This window comes from Varanus komodoensis, unplaced genomic scaffold (assembly GCF_004798865.1).
Source record: "Varanus komodoensis strain SLA01 unplaced genomic scaffold, ASM479886v1 scaffold25, whole genome shotgun sequence".
In the NCBI taxonomy this organism is placed as follows: domain Eukaryota; kingdom Metazoa; phylum Chordata; class Lepidosauria; order Squamata; family Varanidae; genus Varanus; species Varanus komodoensis.
Window position 1 is genome coordinate 12,554,507 of NW_025335661.1, and position 21,679 is coordinate 12,576,185.

Here is a 21,679-nt window from a genome sequence, read left to right on the forward strand (position 1 = left end):
ATTCATCTTATGTTTTAAATACGATTATTTTGATTTGCAATTTATGAAAAAGTGGAATATACATAACTAAATTACATATCTAATATAGGAAACAATGCCCCTTTCAGCTGTCTCTATACAGCTACCTACCTTATCTGCTTAGTCTCCTCTGGCATTTTTAAAAACATTTCCCACCTTCAGACATCACTACTGAAGCAACATGCAGATGCTCAGTCCACCCCTGCCAGAACTAAAAGTGGGCAGGAAATCTGAGGGCCTCCCTCACTCCACTCAGTGCCCAGCTATCACTTGAGTTTGTTTTGATACAAGTTGAAGCCTTCATGGAGTCAAGAACCCTGTTTTCTGGCCAGGCAGAGACTTCAACAGTTTCAAACAGGTGTGTGTCTGGCCCGAGACTAGCTTTGTGCTGAAACACTTCATGCCCTTTCACGAGCTCTTTGTTTCCCTGAAAGAGATCTTTTCCTGCCTCTTTCATTGGGTTCTTGATGATTTAAGAAAAGTTGCTCAGGGTACAGAGCTTCAGGATAAGAGGCTCATACTCTCCTTCTTTTTCCACTTTTTCCTCTTCTGTGCCTGCACTTCTTGGAATGCCCTATGGATGATTTAGCCATGACCACCTGCCTTGGAAGTCTCCTCTGCTGCTTAAAACCTAAGAGGCATTTTTGTTTTGTTGTTGTTAGAAGACCTCTGAAGATGCAGATAAAGATGGAGGTGCAGTAGAAAGCGCCAAGGAAGAAAGACCTGGCTAAATCCTCTAGGTAGCGGTTCAGGAAGTTAAAATAGCCCAGAAATTACAAGGACAGAATGGGGGAAAATGAGGAATGAAAGCACACACAATCCCCACAGCTACATCCTTACAATTTGGTAAGCACTGAAGACCTGCATTTTGCAAACTTTCTTGAAAACTCTCATCACTATCCCATAATTCTCAGGTGCTCTTTCTTTTTGGCCATTCCCCCAACAAAACTAAATATATTGGGGGGGAAATCAACACTGTGCTATACAAGACATTTTTCTGCTTGAGGCAAGGCAGCAAATGATGCCTCCCTCCCTACACCAACCACGTAATGGTAGCCTGCACCAGCCCTGTTCTCTGTAACCCATCCAGGGAGCTGTGTGGCTTCAAGTCCAATAAATACATAAATGAGTAAGTAATTTGGGCACCTGAGGCAATCTCACAAGGTCCTCTCCCTGTTCCTGGCATGATAAATGAAAAGAACAATCTGCTATGCTTTCATGGCACCAAATCCAGCTCCCTACAGTAGCCACCTCAGTCTGTCTAGTGGAGGGCTGGTCCTGGATCCTACAGATCTTCCACCTCAAAATGGGAATGTCAGGAACTGAGGACGTGGGGAATCTAATGTGGGACATCAACATCCCCTTTCTTCTTTTAATCCTCATAACAGGCTGAATGCCTACACAGGGTTTCTTTCCATGATAAAAGAGTCCCAGTGCAGGGTAGCAGTTAGAGTTAGGACTGGGACTACGAATATCTGGATTCTTCACTGGGTGTCTTTGGGCCAGTCACAGATTAGCCCAACCTAAGTCCCACGGTTGTCGTGAAGATAAAATGAGGAGAACCTTATAAGCCCCCTTGAGTTATTTGCAAGAGAAATAAAGGCAAAGCAGTAATGTGATGATGATTTTTATTTATTTATTTATTTAGTTAGTTAGTTAAAACATTTCTATGCCACCCTCATTGCAACAAAGCCTCAGGGCAGCTCACAACATCCATAAAATAAACATAAAAATACAATCAATAATGATGATCTGCAAACCTGTAGAAAGCAGTGAATAATTACATTTGTATAAATGCATATTTTCCTGTCCTTCCTTCATACAGCTCAGAATACACCTTTTATTTAAAAGACTTTTATCCCACTTTTAAATATACACTGATTCTCAGACCAATCTCGTGTCTGCTGGTGATGCTCAGAACTAGTGTTAGACCCAAAGTCACAAAATAAATGGGTTGAACAGAGATTTGAATCCAGATTTCTTGGATCTAAGCCCATAAGATTCTTGAGGAGCCCAGAAAAACGCAGAAGATGTAAGAATATAGGTCTAAGCAGAGTACTGTTTTATTATGATAAATTTAATATCAAACATGTACTACTTAGATTGCATTCTACCAGATTCTTCCATGGCTTGTTGGGTACATCTCCAGATTGTTTGTTTGTTTGTTTAAAACTTTTATAACCCATCTATACCAGCAGGTCTCAAGACTGCTTACAACAGAGCAGCACAATTAAAAAACGATATGAAAATATATTGTAAAATCCTAAATAAAATTCATTATGCTAAGATTAAAACCAGATCCTCATCCATTAGGAAAACATCATCTGAACTTTTAACATTACAAAGTCCAGCTACACCTTACATCCTTTATTACATTTGCTGGTGAACTTCCAGGACAAAAGTTTCCAGTCAGAGAACGTAGGATGAATAGAGGACTTGTAGAAATGATGGCTGGGCAAACAACATTGTCACCATACCTTGAGAACTAAAGTATCAGGAAGGAAAACTTAGCTATATATTTCTGGTCATTAGGTACTTTAGAAGCTTTTGGGGATAATTTAAAAGTAAATAGAAACTTCATTGTTGGAAATCTACGTAGATGGTTAATATTAATAGCTGTTTGATTTTCAAAGAAGAACAGAGCAGAGATAGAATGGCAGTAACTCTATTTGTTCCAATAGAGTTTCATCCGGGATTAATTTAGCCTGCTATTGTTTACAAATGATGGATGTCCTATATAATTCAGATTCAAGAGAAAAATAACAGAGTGAACCAGACCAACCACAGTGAGATACAAGGAAACAATTACGGCAATCATCACTGTCTTCAAGATGTGCTAAAATAAAGGTTGGAGAAATTATCAACAACTTGGGTTAATACCAATACTGGGAAAAATACTCCAAGTAATGAATAGAAAATTGGTCTGCAAGAAAATACAAGAGAACATGCTAATTAATTAGAAACAACCAGAGTGTGCTTGTAAGAGACCAGGTGAAATAAATAATAATAAGTGCTCCAGCCAAAGTCAAACACATTGAAGCACCATTGATTTCAGTGGGAAAGTTAAGCACATTCTTAGTACATTTCTATTCAAAACAATGGGATCTACAAGTGCTTATCTTTGGACGATTATGGTCTCTGTGTTTAACAACTGATCAAAGCTCTGCTACCAGTTAGATGTCATTCTTGTGACTTAAGAAACCTAACTATCTTAGAAAGCTGCCTAGCAGCCATTTTCTCTCTGCCAAGGACACTAAGGTATTAAAACAGTGATAAAATGTAGCCTCTGTGTGCAGGAAGTTTCAGATTCAGCCCCTGGCATCTCAGGTTAAACAGAACACCACTAAGTGTGGTGTAGTGGCTAATGTGCTGGACTGGAGCTCAGGAGATTCAGATTCTGGCCCCCACTTGGTCATGAAGCTCACAAATTGACTTTGGGCCACGTCACAATAAATTAATTTGTCTTGGTTCAAATATTGCCCTGAGCCAGTTCAGCTCCTATGAAAATGAGTGAGTCTTTAACTTACAGATTTTAACCGTGGCATCAGCCTTAGTGAGTCCAAGGTGGCGGTCCCTTGAGGGAACATGTTGTACTTGACCGACCACTGCAGCCAGCAGGCAAATGTGGTGTACTTTTTAGTGTGATATTGGAACAGTTACTGACTCTCAGCCTAGCCCACTTCAGTTTATCTGAGATTAAAAGCAGAGAATGAAGAGGATGTAAGCCCCCTTGGAACTCTTGCAAGAATTAAAATGGTAGGATATAAATGTAAAACTAAATACACAATAGCAAAGTTTCTTCCAGAGTGCTGCTGCCATGGTAGAAAAGACTGAGCTAGATGAACAGTATAACTTGGTAGCAGGAGGTTTCCTATGTCCCTAAAGTAAGCTCAAAAGTACTATGGTTTCTATGGGGCTTCTTCAAGGGGGGAATGTGAGGAGATGTAGCTCGAAGCTCTTTGACCTTCATGTTCATAGGAATCTAAATCCACACTGCAAAAATCCACAATCCAGTATAAAGGTAGCAGTGATAAGTCAAAGAAAGCTATAAGCCACTAAGACCCAAAAGCCTGGGTGGTGGGCCAGGTCTTGATTTGGTGTTGAAATGAAGCCAGTGCTGGTACCAACTGACATTCTGAGGGGTAAGGGTACTCCATTACCAGAATGTCACAGCTGAGAAGGCCCCACACAATGTATCACTTACAATCATGGGCCACCCCCCATCAGATTGCACAGCTCTGTGCACTTTTGTACAGAACATGATTGTACACGAGGTTGTACAAAACTGGTCTTCTCCACAATCCTTGGGGTAGCTATCATGTCTTGCAGAGATACTGTGTCTAGAACACTGTGATATATATGAAGGCTGCTCATAGACTGGAACTAGAAAGGAAGACGCCAGGGCTGTAATAGAGGATTGGGCAGCTTCATCAATGCCAGCATCTGAAGCAAGTAAAGGTTCTGATGTTATTTATGCCAGATATACAACAAGCTTTTATTGCTGCAATGAATTGCCTGAGTAATTCCTGCAGCACGTGGCACTGCTCACTTTCTGTCTGTGTCATGTTGTCCCTCTCCTTTTATTCCAGAAGTTTCATGAGCAGACTTATTGGGACTTTTCTACTGCTTGTGATTCAGTTGCAGGGCATGCCATTACATGTGTATTCACCTGGCACATTCATCACCTTTCCTGCAGAGTGGGGAGGAAGAGGAAGAAGAAGAGTCCCATCAGGACTCTGACTCCACAAAACAGGGCACCATCTCCAAGATCCTTCTGCTGCTTTCCTGCTTTCTTCACTCCCTGCTCCCAGGGTTTATCTTGTCAAGGCTACCTCCTCTCTCCTTCCCTGCAAGACAGACAGACAGACAGACAGACAGACGAGTTCATGGTGCCTTCCTGATTGTCTTTGACATCTTGCAAAAGAAACAACTAGCTGAAGCACATGTCTGCTCAGAAGTTAATTACATGTGCTTCAATGTCTGTACAACTAAATCCCATTTATTTCAATGGAACTAATCCATGGGAAAGTCTGCACTGGAAGGAGCTCTGCTTGTCTGCTTTTGGGTAGAGAGAAAAGGGGGTCCTTGTCTATCCAGCTTGGAAGGACCCTTTCTCTCTCCTTGATTTTGTAGAGGGGAATGGAAAGAGCAGTCCAGAGTAGCTCTACTCTTGTGCTCCTTTGCACTTGCCTGTAGCTAAAGAAATTCTGCTCAATGTACTTGCTTGTTTTTGCTTGGAAGGAAAGGGATGCTTCTGGTCTCACAGGCTTCCCCTGTGGGCCCTGCAAGGAGAGAAGCTGCAAAGAACTCTTTTCCTTCCCATTGTATTTGGTGCAGGGGCAGAGATGGAGGAGGAGCTGTATTTTTTTTTTTTTAAGTTTTGCTCCGACATAGCTAATTGAACTAAAAACAAGCAGACAAAAAAACAAGGGACCCTTCAGGGTCCATTTCCATGCATGAATCTCTTTCAAACACTTACTGACATGTTCTTAAAAATGGCATGTATCATAAGCTAAGAAAACCACTAATAGCACTAGAGAATATATATATGCAACATGGTAGAACAGCATCCAAACCGTCTTGCACTAAGACTGCAACAGGTCTTACTCTGCATGTTATGAGTAAAGCATATGAAATATGTTTATAGCAACACATGATGAGATCTTAATGAAATGAGGATAGGTCTAAATCCAGCCTAGGTTTTCAGATTGGCCATTCATGAGCAGGAGTGTGGTGAGTTACCATCATTCATATTTTAAAAATAGGGAATTTAAGCTTAACAACATCCACACTGCTACTAGTAGCTTCTGACTGCCTGATCTTCTATTAATAGTGCTATCCATTATGAAACTGTTACAGCATTGAAATGCAGTCAGCAACAGCAGAACAGCCTTTATCTGAGAAGCTGGGCAACACTGCCTAGGTGTTGGCCAAATCCTCCCACTCATTTTGAAGATAGAGAGAAGTTCTAGACATGGAGACTGTGACTATACCCTCCCTTCCTTTCCTCTCCCCACCATCTCCTACGCATACTGAACATGCCTTTAGTCAGAAAGTGCTGATCAAGCAGAGACTGTAAGGAAAATGAATATTGGCTTTCCTTTCTCATTCCAGTGATATCTCTCACACGAAGTTCAACCACATCTGCAGCTCTGGATAAACATGTTCACTTTAGTAGATGCAAATTACTTTTATGCCCGTTAGTTAATCCTAAAAAGATGAGCTCCCAGTTTTGATATAGTTGAGAGAGAGAGAGGACTCACCTTTGCAAAAATCTCATCACAGCATAATTCCAATGAAAATAGGATTCCTTCCTCCATCATGTTAAGTGAGAAGTGGTACTGATGGAATCACTGCTTGCAGAAAAATATTCCTGGTAAATGAGGCCCTTAACATAGTCCAGCTTTCCAAAGGGTCAGTAATAATTCCTCTCAAACTTAGGGAAACACAAAATCCAGATCTGCAACCTAAAATCACATGAAGTGCACCATACGTACTCTATTTTCTGCCAGATTTGTATAAGTAGGACTAACAATGTGGGTCCCTCTAAGTCAGTAACTGGACTTGAAAAACACTGTTGATATCCCATGATGTAACTTCACAGTAAATAAGAAGACTAGGTAATGGCCAGAAGATATGATTCATCTGGCTCCCCCAGCGCCTCACCACAGCCAGGGGGGTGAAGGCAAGGTGAGGAGACCAACACACTGCATGTTTAGTGAGACCAAGAAAGACACAAACACACAGGGAGATGAGAGTGGGCTCTGTATGCATGTTTTGATGTCTGCCTAGAGATTTGATGTGAAAACAGTGAGTTGAGTTTGTCTTTCAGAATGTTTAAGCTAGACCTTCATCTATGCTTATAATGTACATTTGTAAGTAAATGCATATATCCTAAAACGACAATAAACCTCCTTCCAAAGTTAATGAAACCCTGGGTAAGCATCTCAGAGCTCCTCACTGTCTGTTTCTCCTTTTGTGTCTTGCACACTTGTAGGCAGGGACTGTTTTGTTTTATTGTTTTGTTTAAGCTCTTCTGGGAGCCTTTTTAGCAGAATAATGGGACCAAAAATGCTTTAAATAAATAAATATAAGTGGAGTGACCATAACATTATCTGTGTTTCCAAGTAGCTTATTTACTTCTGAGGTCATGTAGGGAGACCTATGATGTTCCTTGGAAGATGTTCTAAAGTCCTTTTGAATGTCTGACTTAGTGAACAGATGTGCTAACACATGCTTGCAGACCTATTCCCCACAAAATACACATCAACAGCTGTTGTGCAGCATCTGTCTCTCAAGTTTTGACATCAGAAGAGAAATGAGGAGGTGTACTTGTAGAAACTTAATAATATATCCACTAAAAGCAATATTGCTTTATGCATGATGGAAGAAACCTTGTCTAATTTAGTAGTCTTCCACACTAGATGTTTTGGGCAACCAAGACCCATGCCTGCTGGGGCTGCTGGATCTTACAAGTAGAAAATAGGAAGAGTGGCATAGTATAGTGGATGCAGACCTGCAGTGGGAGTAGCCCTATTGAACTCTGTGAGTTTTTTTCTAAGTAAACAATGTGGTTAGTGTTAGGCTCTATTAGTGTGGGATGTAAGCCAGGAAGTGTTTGCATCAAATATCTTAGTCATGAATCCACGATCTCTTAGCACTTACATGGGGCATTTATTCTGTGCTCGTCATTCTGTACTCATGGTTGTCTACAGGTTATGTAGACAGCATTGTGGCCTTCCAGTTTCACTTCTGTATCTAACTAGCACTTTGGCAAGTTTTTAGAGCAGGGAAAATGTAGCATTTAATTATGAAAGCAAAACAAAGCACAAGTCCCCCTAATGCCTTCTAGCACTTGGATCTGTCTGCAACAAAATTGCAAGTAGATACAGCTAATTAAGTGTCATGAAGAAAATTCTAAACCTCATATTGCAATGTGGAGTAGATTGCAGAGCCAATTTAAAGACTAACAAGTTAATATATGGGGCAACATTTTGAAAGGTGCTGTGTTAAGACGGCAGTGGGTCCATGGTTCCCACTAGAGCTGGCCACTAGAGCAATGATAGAAATATACTATCATCTTATATGTATTTATTTTATGTGCTTAATCAGCAGTCCAGCAGGACTCTCTCTCCAGGAGTTATCATACATAACTATTATGACTACTAACGAAATGACCATTTTAGGTAAGATGGGAGGGCTCTGTAGCCAAGGCTTGTATAATGCCGCACTTCTCAGGTCTCACCCAGACTGGGGTGTTGTGCACCTCTTTAACCTTATGGAGGCACCCAAGTGTCTACTCTGAGGACGTTTGAAGAAGTGGAGTGGTCTGGGAGGCTATGGCCCAGAACTTGGTGTGCTGTAAGCACAGGCCCTACACCTATACAAACCGCACATATGTACTCTTGTCCAAAGACGAATCCGGCTTTTTGCAGGCCTCCTAGTCATAGGAAGAAAGCCCACAATTATTTTAAGTGTGCATATTTGGAGGAGTCTATACAGACAGTGCAATAAATGTGCATCTGCTGCCCCCACTTCCCCCCACATGAGTTTGCATATCTCTTGTTTACCTTTTGTACAACCAGCAGTGGGACAGTATAACCTGGAATCAAAGTGGGTTTAATTGGCATTGTTAGCATTTGATCTACACAACATTTCAACACTGTGCAGGTTCATTTTTGTTTTATTATGACTCAAAAATTAAGTAAACCAAAGCTGGCACTTGCTTGTTGCATAAGTATCCACACGCAGAAGTAAATACTTGGCTTGACAGCACTTATTTCAAATACAAAATGCAAACTAAATTTATTTGCATCAGCCCTGTGCCTTTGCATAAAACAGCACCTTTACCTTCAGGTCTTCTTGGTAACTCTCTACCAGCTTTGTGCATCTGGATTCTTCTGTGCTTTCACATTCTTCCTAGAAAAACTGCTCCAGCTATGTCAGGTTGGACAGAGGCCACTGGGGAACAGCAACTTTCAAATCTTGCCACAGATTCTCAAACAGATTTCAGTCTTGGCTTCGACTCAGTCATCCTAAGACATTCCGGACCTTGTTTTTAAATCACTCTGTTGTTACTTTGGCTGTGTGCTTAGGGTCATTGTTCTGATGAAAGATGATCCTCCACCCCAGTCCCAGATCCTTTGCAGTCAAAAGAGGTTTTCCTTAAGAATTGTCCTGTACTTGGTTCCATCCATCTTGTCTTCAATCCCAACCAGTTTCCTAGTCCCTATGAAGGAAAAGCATCCCCACAACATAATGCTGCCACCATCACTGTAGGGAAGATGTTCTTAGCAATGAGCACTGTTGGCTTGGTACTGCACGTTGCATTTGGCATTACATTGCAAACTTTTCTGCTTGTTGCTATGCTTCCTGCATGCATCTCAGTGAGTGCCAAAGGGACTTTATTATTTAATTAAATAAATAAATGTTTTGTATTGCCCAACAGTGAAGCTCTCTTTATTTTATTTATTTAACTTTTCTAGACCATCCCATTACCGAAGTCTCAGGACAGTTTAACAATACAAAATGTAATAAGAATAAGAATAATATTAATACACACTTCCCTATTTATTTATTTTGCAGAGCTTCAGAACGGCTTACATAAATAAGAAGAGTAGAATAAAACATAATACAAATAAATTCCAGATCCACCCTGGCTGCAGATTAAAACGTATATAGCTAATATTAAAAGTTATTAAAATATTGTTGAAATAAAAAGGTCTTAGCCTGGCACCGAAAAACAAATAACGACAGCACCAGGCGGACCTCTCTGGGGAGCGCATTCCATAGGCGCCACCACAGAGAAAGCCATCCTCCGGGTACTTTGCTTCCTAATGTCTTTCATGGAGGGTTCCCAGAGGAGGGCCTCTGTTGCCGATCTCAGGGGGTGGGAGGACAAATACGGAAGAAGGCGTTCCTTCAGGTCCCAAGCCATTAAGGGCTTTATAGGTAATAACCAGCACCTTGAACTGAGCCCGGACTTCGAAGGGGAGCCAGTGAAGCTGGTGGAGGACTGTGGTTATATGAAAATAACACCTAGTCCCCGTCAGCAACCTGGCTGCTCTATTTTGCACCATCTGAAGTATCCGGACTGTCTTCAAGGGCAGCCCCACATAGAGCACGTTACAGAAATCCAACCGGGAAGTAACCAATGCATGTGTCCTAAAAATTCAACTAACAATATAAACCCAATTAAAACAGTCAGGTATTAAAACATTGGGTAACTAAAAAGGTTTTGGCCTGGCACCAAAAAGAATAAAGTCATATGGGATTGTTTCAGCAATGGCTTCCTTCTCACCAATCTTGTATAATGCCCAGCTTTGTAGATAGTTGTCCCATGGAGGGTTTCTCCCATCTCAGCTGTGGATCTCTCCAGATTCTTCAGAGTTCTCACTGACCTCTGGGTTGCTGCTCTGATTAATTCCCTGCTTACCCATGTGTTGAGATTTGTTGGACGGGTTCTCTAGGTACAGTTGTGATTGAGCTATTTTCTTTCCATTTTGTGATAAAGAATTTAATGGCACTCTGGGGATTTTTAAAATAACCCAACCCTGATTAATGCTTCTGCATTACTCTATCCCAGAATTGTTTTGATAGCTCCTTGTTCTTCATGATTCTGTTTGTTTAGATATGCTCTGCAACAAAGTCTGGGGCCTCAAGTACAAGTGTATTTAATCTGAGGTCATGTAGCACTGAAATTGCACACAGATGGACTCCATTCAACTACTTGCAGAATGTGCTTTCTGGAGATAGTGGGTTTCACATGAGCTTAGACCTGTCACAGCAAAAGGGGAGAAGAATTATAAAACCAATAAATACCAGTTGTTTACTTAAGTTTTGCACCACAATAAAACAATGTTGTGTATCTTATGTATATCAAGTGGAAACAAGGGCCATTAAATCCATTTCAGTTCTAGTTTGCACAACAGCATGTGAAAAAAGCAGAAGAAATGAATACTTTTAGAAGGAACTGTATAGTCATGTTATATTCCTCTACAACTTAGTCTTAAAACTACATTGTCTTAAAACCAAGGTTGCAACTGCTCTAAGACTGATGTGGACCAGATTAGGGGTCAGAGTTAAGATAATCCTTCAGACTAGATTGGGCCTTTTCGAAGTGCCCCCCCCCCACTGCAATTGATGTCCCACAGGACCTTTATTGTCTGTCCCCACACAGCCTAAAGGCTTACATCTTTACCTTGGCCTATAACTGAGCTCACTAATGTTCTGCCCTTATATAGATGGTACTAGCTGGTTTAAATGGTTCAGTTTGGATATTTGATTCCAATGCTGTTGCTTTATGTTGTTTTATATGTGTTTAATTTTATATGCTGCCTTGGAGGGGCTTCCCCTAAAAGGTGGCCCATAAATATCTTCAATAAATCAATACAGCTCATATTATTTTGGAAACTGAGGGCGAAGTTATTATTTGCATGCTTTACCATCCAGAGTTTGATTCTATGCTTCTTGCTTCTAAATTGTCATAACACCGGACAGGAGGCTAATCCAATTGCAGATAAATGCATAGTTCAGCATCCTTGAAGTCAATATATGTAATAACAGCATAAGAGGGCTTCCAGGTAATGGATTTCCTTGAAGAAATGCATGCGTGCTACTATTACAGCAATGTTTCGATACTGTCACAGACACATGAAACATTTCTTCTAGAAACACTTTCTAAGTAAAATATTTCTGGTAACAGAACTCAGTCTAAATTCTGATCTTAGATATTACAAAGCTGGCTTGCAGGCAACTATCATAAACAAAGCAAATGCAAAACTAGAACAATTCGCAGCATGTCTAGTCCGAACTAAGGCCACTAGTTTCTATTCCCATGTAAACTGGTATAGGATTGCAAACATAGGCTTTAATACTTTACCCTTTGAACACAGTAAAACCTACTTTTGAGTAATCATACATAGGTTTGTACTGCTTGCCTGTTGCTGCTTCTCTTTATATTTTGCATTTCCTGCAATTTGGATTTATTCTTTACATTGACCAGAATGAACATTCCTCAGAGCTATTTCATTGGAGCGGCCTTCCAACCATCTGGGGCACACCTAGGCCAGCCAGCTGTGTCTAACAGGAAACACATGAATACATTGACTGGTTTCAGACCACATAATAAAACATTGTGGTTTATAAGCTAGAGGTGGCTTGTCTTGTTGTCTGTCCTCATCAGTGTGGTTTGTCGGATATTCTGGCTGTATTCAGGCAACATGATAAGCCAGTGCTATATTGTAAACTATCCTATATTGTGTGAACTTAGCCAGCAACTCGGTTCATACAACACAATAACTCACACTCAAGGACAAAATATGGATTGCGTGTAGGTTGTTGAACCAGTGGTCACCGTGTTGTCTGAACCTGGCCAAGATAACGAACCATGGGGAACAGCCCCCAGTCCACAACCCAACAACAAGTGTGGTGTAGTGGTTAAGAGCATGGGACTGGGACTCAGACGATCTGGGTTCCAGTTCCTGCTCGGCCATGGAGCCAACTGGGTGACTTTGGGCCAGTCACAGATTCTCAGCCCAACCTACCTCACAGGGTTGTTGTTGTGGGGATAAGATGGAGGAGGAGAGGAAAGCTGCCTTGAGCCCTTTGTAGGAAAAAGGCAGGATATAAATCAAAATAATAAATAAACAAACAAACAAATCATGGGTTCCCTTGTTAGCACAGCTGGAGTCAAACAACACGATAACCCATGTTTCACCAATAACCCACACTCAACCCATGTTCTCTAAACTCAGCCAGTAGCTTTGTTCCATTGTGTGCTCCTAACAGCTGATATTCTGTGGTATATACTGCCTTTGAAAATGGAGGCTCTGTCTAAGAGAAAATGTATTGCATTAGTGCAGCCTCTCTCAGCACTCCAGATGTGTCGGTGCAGTTCCTGAAATACCTCAGATTAGGCCTATAGGCTCAAATCTCCACTATGTACCAAAAATACTCCTTGCACAGTTAGGATACAATTGTTCATTTCTCCAGCTGCCTGCTTCCTACCACCATCTTATCTGAGGAAGAGGAGGATGGAGGTGCAAGGCAAGGTTTGAACATGCCGAACACCTGCAGAACACTTTTTTTTTTAAAGCATTGCTTAAATGTCCTGCCCCCACAAGCGGCAAAGAGAGATGCTGGCATGTGATCATCTCCCCGCGACACCTCTGCGCTCCCTCTTGGGCCTCCGAAGGTCCTGCCAACAGGGCAATGCGGGGCGGGGCGGTGCGGGGGGGGGACTCTGCACAGACAATCCGCGTGCAAGGCCCACGTCCGAGGGGTAGTCCACTAAGATGCTGGTGCTCCGCGGGATGCGCAGCGGTGGCGCGTGCAGGCCTCCGTTTCAAGGGGTCTCTCGCTTCTCCCCACGGACCCTTTGGAAACCCGCCCTTCATGGATGCGCCTGCCCTGCAACTTGGGACCGGTACGAATACTCGCATTGGAAATGAATCAGTAAGTCAGTTCACGCACTTAGTTGGAGCAAGAAATAAAAACGGCCCGCCTGTAATATGCCTTGACAATAAATATCCCGGAAAGAAAAAAGCCAGTGCAGAAACTCAAAGGGGGTAAGAAGAAGCTTGCCCCACGCGGGATCTCCAAAACCACGGACAGCGCTGCCTCCCGCGAGCTCCCACGTCCACCCCCGCGCTTCCACCTCCCGCGCTCGCTCTCCTCTCCCGTCGAAGTTCCGGAGGAGCAGCGCGAGAAGTTCCCCGGCCGGGATCGACAGGACCGGAGCGACTCCCGCAAGCGGCGTGGCGGACGGCGCCTCCATCTCCTCGCCCGGCAGCCCGAGCGGGAGCCGCCGGCCGGCTGCGGGCGCAAGAGGCACCTGGCTGTCAGTCCGCGGCACCTCGCCGAGCGCCGGGCGCGGGCGGAGGGGGCTGGGCCGCCGGCTGAATCACGGCCGGGGCGGGCGAGCGGGGCGGGGAAGGAGGGAGAGGGCCAGAAGGGGGTCTCCCGGGAGGGGCGGGGCGCGCGGAGGGCGCACGGGGGGAAAGGAGCGGCGCGCCGCCCGCGGTCCCCGCTATAAACCCGGAGGTGAGGGCAGGCGCGCCCAGCCTGGAGACCGCCCCTCGCTCGCCTGGGGGACCGGGCTGAGCTGAAAGGAGCTGCGGCGGCTGCCCGGTGGTGCAGGGAGCGGCCGCGCGCCCGGAGAGGTGGCGAGCAAGTCTTCCCAGGACCGGGAGCCTCCTCCTGCTGGCCAATGCCCGGCCGAGGAAGAGAGAGGGGGAAGACGGAAGCCCTGCCAGCGCCCGCAGTCGCTCCGCCGCCTCCTGCTCCTGCGAGCCCCTTGGCTGGAAGTTTCGCTCCGGCTCTTGTAAGTTTCCTGCACCTCCTTGCCGCGGCCCCAACTCTGCCGCTAGCCCGTTGACTTGGCTTTTCTCTCCCCGCGCACCCTCCCCTTGGGCTGGCATCTTTGGGGTCACGGAACATTGAACGGCTCGAATCAGCGCCGTCAGCATGCAACAGACTCAAACACTATCCCGCTAGAAATTTGTGGTTGTGGTTGGCCTTTGGGGAAGGTTCGTTTCGCCTCCTCTGACCCTTTCCTATTTGCTTGAGACAGCTGAAAATTTCTTCCAGGCTCCGGCGACTTGATTTCTAGATCTCAGATACTTTGGGGCAAGGGTAAAGGGCTGTGCCCGTCTTAACCCCTGCAGACAGCAGTTACTGGACTTCAGTTCCCATCAGTCCCAGCCAACATGGTCAATGTTCAGGAATGATGGGAGGAGTAGTCCCACAACAGCTGAAAGGGCACAGCTCCTGGAGAGATCTATAGGGACTAGGGTAGGTAGGAGAGGAGAACTATGGAACTTCAGTTACTCCTTTTGGAATGTATACATTGTATTATTACTATTTTCATGAGTATGTGAATGTGTCTAAATACAGGTGCAGTTCAGCCAAATTTAAGCTAGAATTCTTCAATTTTCCTATAATGCTTAACTCTCTATATAGAAGTCAAGGGAATTTAAAGGTGCTTCATGTTGCCAGGGTCATGCACTAGTAAGTGTTGTTGCTGATGTATGTAGTGCTGTTATCATTTGGAGCTCTCAGTTGCTCACAATTACATCCATAAACATGCTTCACCAAAACAGAATGTGTAGTTTTCCAAACTCTGAGAGTTGCAGTCTGTTCGTGCAATGTTCAGTGCTGGATCTCTGCACTCTTTGCCAACAAAACAATAGCTCAGCAACCAGAACCCACAATGAAGACAGCTCTGCTGTTCCAAGGCCAGCTCCTTGAAATGATGCCATGGATTTATCTGAGTGCAAAAGACAAGAGCGTATGTGCACTCACGGCCATATCATGTGAATCCTCTCATATATCTTGTCAACAGGTCCAAGGCATTGCTTAACAGTATAAGTGACGGACCCATTGCAAGTGAGCTTTCCAAATCCATCTAATATAAAAGGGCAAATTCTCAGCCCCAGTTTTGACTTGAAAAATCAACGAAAGGGATTGACTGGTATATTAACTGTCATGTTTTTACAACATCCAAAATAGCTTCTCTGCCTAAATTGTTTCCCTATATGCTGTATTTCTTTTCACTGAATAACACTTAAAGATGCTAGTTTCAGAGGGCTTTAAGTACAGTTAACAGTTGGGCTGAATTGCAATCAAGTGCCATGAACTTGTGTACAGTATGCGATATTTAAATTACATTGAAATGAATGAGATTCAGCTAGCCTATCTCAGCTGTGCAGGATTGCACCCAATATTTTGACTAGAAAGGGGTCCCTATGCATTTTAGTTTCTTTTATGTTGGCCACTGGGAATTGTCAAGGATTGGCATAAGTAAAAATCATGGGGTGAGAGAGAGCTAACAGGGACCAGGACTCTAATACACAGTTCCACAGTTAACATGTCCACTTTGCTTATTCATAGGGTTGTGGTTCTAACTAATATCCAAGTTCAAGTTGGGGAGAAATTATGCTTCAACCTGGAAGAATTGAATGTCTCCCTTCATGCCTATAGCTCATCTCACTTGCTTGAATCATGTGTTTTTAATAGTTCCCTGGATTTTTTAAACTTTTGGGGTGTGGTCTGCAGAAGCTGCTTTATGTTAAAATGATCGATCCACTGATGTTTATGACCAGAGCTACCTTGTAGCTTAGGGTTGGATTCAATGGTCTTCAGGGCTTATAACCTAGTGGATCTTTAATATTGACACTAATTCAAGTGCCTTACTAGAATGATAGCTAACATGTATCCTTAGAAAGTAAAATATTAGAAAGAATCAAGAAAAAGCTACGCCTTTCGTTAATCTTCAGAGAGGATGGTTGCTTTAGCATGAGAATTCATAGGAGAGAAAGGTTATATACAAAAGCACATTTCATACCTCACCAGTACAGTGTAGGATCTAATGGGGCAGAAGTACAATCACACTACAAGAGTAAGCTCTGGATCAGCCTAACTTGGTGTAATTCTGCTGTGAAGCTCAAGTAATATATCAGGATCAAGGATGCAGTAGGAAACTATGAAGTGCAGGCAGCCACTTAAAAGAGTCCCACTCAACTGGTGTCCCTAATAGCCCCCTCACAACACCTCCCAAGGTATGTCTAAAGATGCATGCAGTTGCATTAATCCATATATCTGCATGTGTGTGTGTGTGCGTGTGTGCACACACACACACACACAAAGAGCAATTGTTCATAGCAAAATAACATTTATTAGGCTTGGTTGTCAGTCATAGCATAGTGAGCTGAAAAGGATAGTGTAGTTTTGCGTAGTGTAGTGGTTAGCATGTTTAGCTTGGGATGGGCAGAGCTGAGACTCCATGTTCACCAGAAAAAGAGGGATACAACATGTCCCACAAACAGCACAAGACTAACAGCTGAAGATTTTTTCAGGAATGCCTTCTCCCAAAACCAGGGAGAAGCATTATGTCTCACAGTCAACAAAAAAGTTCTAGTAGGTTTTGTATCAGCCAGGACCAAGTGTTTAGTAAAACTGATGTGTCTTATCTGCCCATTCAGCATCAAACCACCCCAAAATACTTTGCATTACAACAGAGATTTCTCACAACAATATATGTTCCCCCAGCCCCCAGGTACTGTGAGAATTGTAGCTAAACTCAGAGGGAACAGGGAAGTCAGAAGGCACTGGCAGATGATGTGATCTGTCCTTGCTAATCAAAAAGTCCAGGCATGTTGAGCATGTGAGCCATGCCGCCACAACACCCCTGTTCAGGATGTAAGCTGCATGATCAGCAACTGGAATAAACTCTGGCTTGCAAATAAACATGCATATCAAATGGTATTCCTTTTATGACTTGGTCCTTAATCTGAAATTATTAATTTTGCACCTGTACAGTTGGCAGCAGAATTGGTCTCATGACCTTTTGAATATAAGCATGAGCTGATGTTTAAAATGAACAAAAAAGAGGAGCTGACTGCAAAACAAAGATCACATTGAAATTCTGCCACATAGAGCTGTTGAACACTTTCCATATTTGTGAAGGGGAAAGTTTGCATGTCAACATCCCATGAATCTAAATGATAGACCGATAGAAGATCCTTCACACTTGCAAAACACCCTCCCCCAGGGGGAAGAAACCTCAAGCATGGCCTAAGGGAGAAGGCTTTTCTGCAGAAGGCCAGCAAGGGGTACCAGAGCTCAGCCCGCAAAATGTGGAAGCATCGTACTAGTTAAGTGGTATGAAAGGACACTCAGTGCAAGGAGCAACCCAATTTCCCGCACTGTCCTGCAACTGGTTTGGAGGCAACAGGAGGCCAATTCCTTCTACCGCTTTTGGACAACCAAAAGGCACTATATTAGCTTACTAACACAGTATCCTTAAACCCTATTCATTCCTTTATGTATTTCATTTCTATACCCCCAAAAGTGAACTCTGCAACAGTTTCATTGTGAACAATGCCTTTTGGTGCACACTCCCTGCTCCCAGTTCTCTCCTCCCTCCTGAATTGTGGTTTTAAAGAAAATGCTCTGGTTGTTTTCCTTTCTCTCTCCACTGCTTATACTAGGGGAAAAGTGAAGCCTGATCCATGCTTTCATCCCCAGTGTCTTCTTCAAGGATGAATTATTACCAAAAGAAGGTTCTGTGCAACCCAGAAGCTAGGCTGTGTCTTGGTATAAAGCCAGATCCTAAGAAGGTTTACTGAAAAGGGAACATGGAGTCCTATGGGGCTTGCTGTGTAGTAAATGTGCATAGGATTTCCACTTTAGTCACACCGTAATTCTGGATCAATTATTCAGACTGAGGACATTTTCAAAAATGGGGCTGACAAACCATCCCATCTCTAAGAAAGCAGATTGATCTTTCCTAATTCCTGATTACAACTTTTCTAATTACACTAGGTTAGATTCAGATAACATATATTATTAGTGTATAATCTATCTTATTTTCTCTCCTCCTTGCATATTGTAAGAATCAGGACTCTGATGGAATAATTGCTCCCAACGACACCAATAAAATCTTTTCCTGACTTGTTACATCATGATGTTCTAACAAGAACAAACCATGCATTAGCATTGTATAGCACGTCTTTACAAAGTTTGAATGATATCCTAAACTCATGCTTCCTACAGTGCTTAAGCCATTATGTATCTCCTCAGCTAGTTTGCTGAAAGGGAAAGAATCTTTTATGGTTGTTAGAGTTTTGAATAATTAGTTAGTCATTTTTTCTTTCCACATTAAGAATAGGGATGAGTATGAAATTTGTTCCATAAAGTTTTTTGTTTGGTAGTTTTAACAGATTTACTCAATCTGGATCTCCAGGAGGTGATGTTGAAATATTGGAATTTGCATTTGAAAATTCATGCATTTTTATGCTTAGGATGCCAAGAATGAAAGGAAAGAAGTGTTTGGCAACATGCACACTTTCTAAAACTGTCAAAATACTCTGTACCTTTCTAAAAGGTGCACACATTTACTTTAGTTAATGGGGAGATGCATCCAGTAACGTGTTCACTAATACATCCATTCATGCATTCATTGAAAAACACATTCTGCACAGAATAAATTTAGAAGTGGGAGAAAGAGGAAATCCACAGGAACAGACTTGACAGGCCTTCCCATCCCTAAATAAGAAGACTGATTGGCTGAAACTGAAGTGGTACCTGATAATGCATGCTGGTGTGAAAGTCAAGTGACAAACAGTATCTCTTGTCTTGGAAGGGTGCCCTGGACTCTGTATTTGCTATTGCCAAAAAGCTGTTGGTTTTGTGGCGATGATAACAGTCCAAAGGGTTAGAAGCCACAATGACAATGCATGCTACATTGCCAGTTAAAACATGGCTACCTTTTCCACTGTGTCCACATAAATTGCTTAAAATAGCAAGCACAACAAGGATACTTCACTGAAAAGACTTCAGTGAACACAGTCATCAAGCTCACCAGGGACAATGTTACACCACCTGCTGGAAAATGTGTTGAGTAGGCAGCCTTTTTTCCAACTTTGAAGCTTCAGAGATGTACAGGATCATCCAAGACACTGTGCAGTAATGGCTGCCACCTACACAGTTCCAACGTTTGGAGGAAAGCTGGGTATTGTTTGACAAGTGTGTGGCAAAGATGCAAGAAGAGCTTCAGCCATGCTGAGCCAAGCTAGCAAGCCATCCCCACTAAGCACAGTAACTTTCCCTATTTTGGAGCAGGAAGGGAGGGTGGGGATACCCCTGGATGCAGCTGCCCAGGTGCACATCATGTGCCTTTGGGCAGCTACCTGGAACAGGACTTGCTGCTCAGACATGCTGTATGCAACTTCAGGAAGTGTACCACCCAACAGGGCACATTTGGGAAAGCCCAAATGGGAGATGAGCATTGGCTACTACTTTTGAAGGTGCATGGAGTGTCCTTCAAGCCCTACAGTGCACACTCTCCCAGCATTCCAATGGAAAAGACTCAGTGAGTGGGGTGGGTGTTGGCACTACTGCTGAAGGTGCCCAGAAGAAGGAACAACCATATGTGGGAGTGTTGGAGACACCAAGCAGTGCATGTGATCCCTTACTGGCTTTACCCTTAGGAAGTGAGAATGTTACTCTTTAGGACCAGGATTATAGTTGGTGACACAATGGCTGCTCTTGAGCTTAGTTTAACTTTATAAGGGTTTGACTGAGTGCAGAAGGAAGAAAAGAAAAGGAAAAGAAAAGAAGACTGAGTAAACCCAAAGTGTCTTATCCCATGGTAATAGATCAGGTTAATAGCAGAGTTGTTAATGTTAACTCTAGTATGAAACTTGATGGAGTGCAGAGATCTGTACAGAAGTACACCAGTCTGTAAATTTGGTTAGTTTATTTTTTAAATGATGTATACATTCCAGGTCTTCAGAGTTATCACTCTCATGTTAGCTTTGAAGAATATAAACAGTCAAAAGAAAACAAGACAATAAAACCTATAATTCAATGAGAATTAAAACAACAAAGCAATAAAAGCACAGATGTGGCAGGATTAAAACCAACTATAGTGGGGAAAGAAAACTGTAAATTTGGAGCTTCACAAAGTCAAGTATGGATGAAAGGTCCCTGAGAAAAACACATTAATATTATATTTAACAACTGCTGCATTGTTTGATATATCTCATACAGGCTTCCTCATTTCTTTTTTGAGTTGGAATGATCCCCCATCAGTAGCGGAACTCACAGGCTTTATTGGTTTTTCAAGCAGTGGTAAAGCTCCTGGGAAGCAGAGGCATAAGATTTGATGCCAGGTGACATTCTGAGGAGAGCAGTTCATATCTGAGTCACCACAACTGGAAAGATCTTTCTCAGTTGCCATCTGCCTGACTCCCAAAGGCAAGGAAAACTGAAGCAGGGCCACAGTAGATGAACTTAACCAGGTCTAGCACCATTGTGAGGAATATACAAGAAGCTGGCAGAACACAAGCACTTTTAATGTTTAGAAGGTCCATGTACACATCAGCAAAACAAAGGCCAAAAGATGGCACCAATTTGAATAGGCTTTGCATCTGCACATGTATAAGTATAGATGCATATTTAGAAATTAAACACTATAGTTGAAATAGAAATGCCGCTCATCACATTCCTACAGTGGGCAATATGCGTCACAACTTGATTCCATTGCAAAATAGCTCTTCAATATACAGGCACAGTGACTTGCTCATATTCTTGTCTAAAAATATTAGATGTAATACCTGTGAATTTGGGGTCAATGGACAGTATCTGAAAATGTGGGTAGAATACTTGAATTTCTGTGAGTGTGTGTTTAGAAAGATACGTAAACTATAAGTTTATTTACTTAATAATCAGGTAATAAGTACAGATTCCCATGTCATGTGTACAGGAGTAAATCACATCAAAGTTTGTTATGCACAAGGACCACTTGAGAGTAAGTCATGGGAAGAATTTGTCGTCTTTAACTCCTAGGTTTGCAAAAACAAAAAGTTAATCAGGATTTTTATTTTTAATGTAATTTGATTTTTATTTTTGCTTAATTCTACAGAAACACAAAGTAGATGGAAAGTCATTCCATTCCGGAGCTGCATTAGCTTGGCTATGAAGCTCGTTTGGATCTAAAAGGGAAAGTAGATGCTAATATTGGGAGCGCGTTGGCACATCGCAAACAGATATTAGCTGCATTTTCTTCTTGGCCATTCTTTGTTTCTGGCATAGATCCACAAACAGATGTAATTGTTTGCTTAAAAGTTTTACTTTCTTAGAGAAAATCATAGAGAAG

At 42.6% G+C, this 21,679-nt stretch overlaps 1 protein-coding gene across 3 annotated transcripts in view; it reads left to right on the forward strand.

Moving 5' to 3' along the window:
* The first annotated feature begins 14,084 nt into the window (after window positions 1–14,084).
* AGTR1 (angiotensin II receptor type 1) overlaps window positions 14,085–21,679 on the forward strand; it is a 48,003-nt gene continuing 40,408 nt past the window's right edge. For all 3 annotated transcript variants that reach the window (XM_044432830.1, XM_044432832.1, XM_044432831.1), the window contains exon 1: window positions 14,085–14,341. The gene's annotated coding sequence lies outside the window, so the exon portion shown is untranslated. The remainder of the gene's footprint in view (window positions 14,342–21,679) is intronic.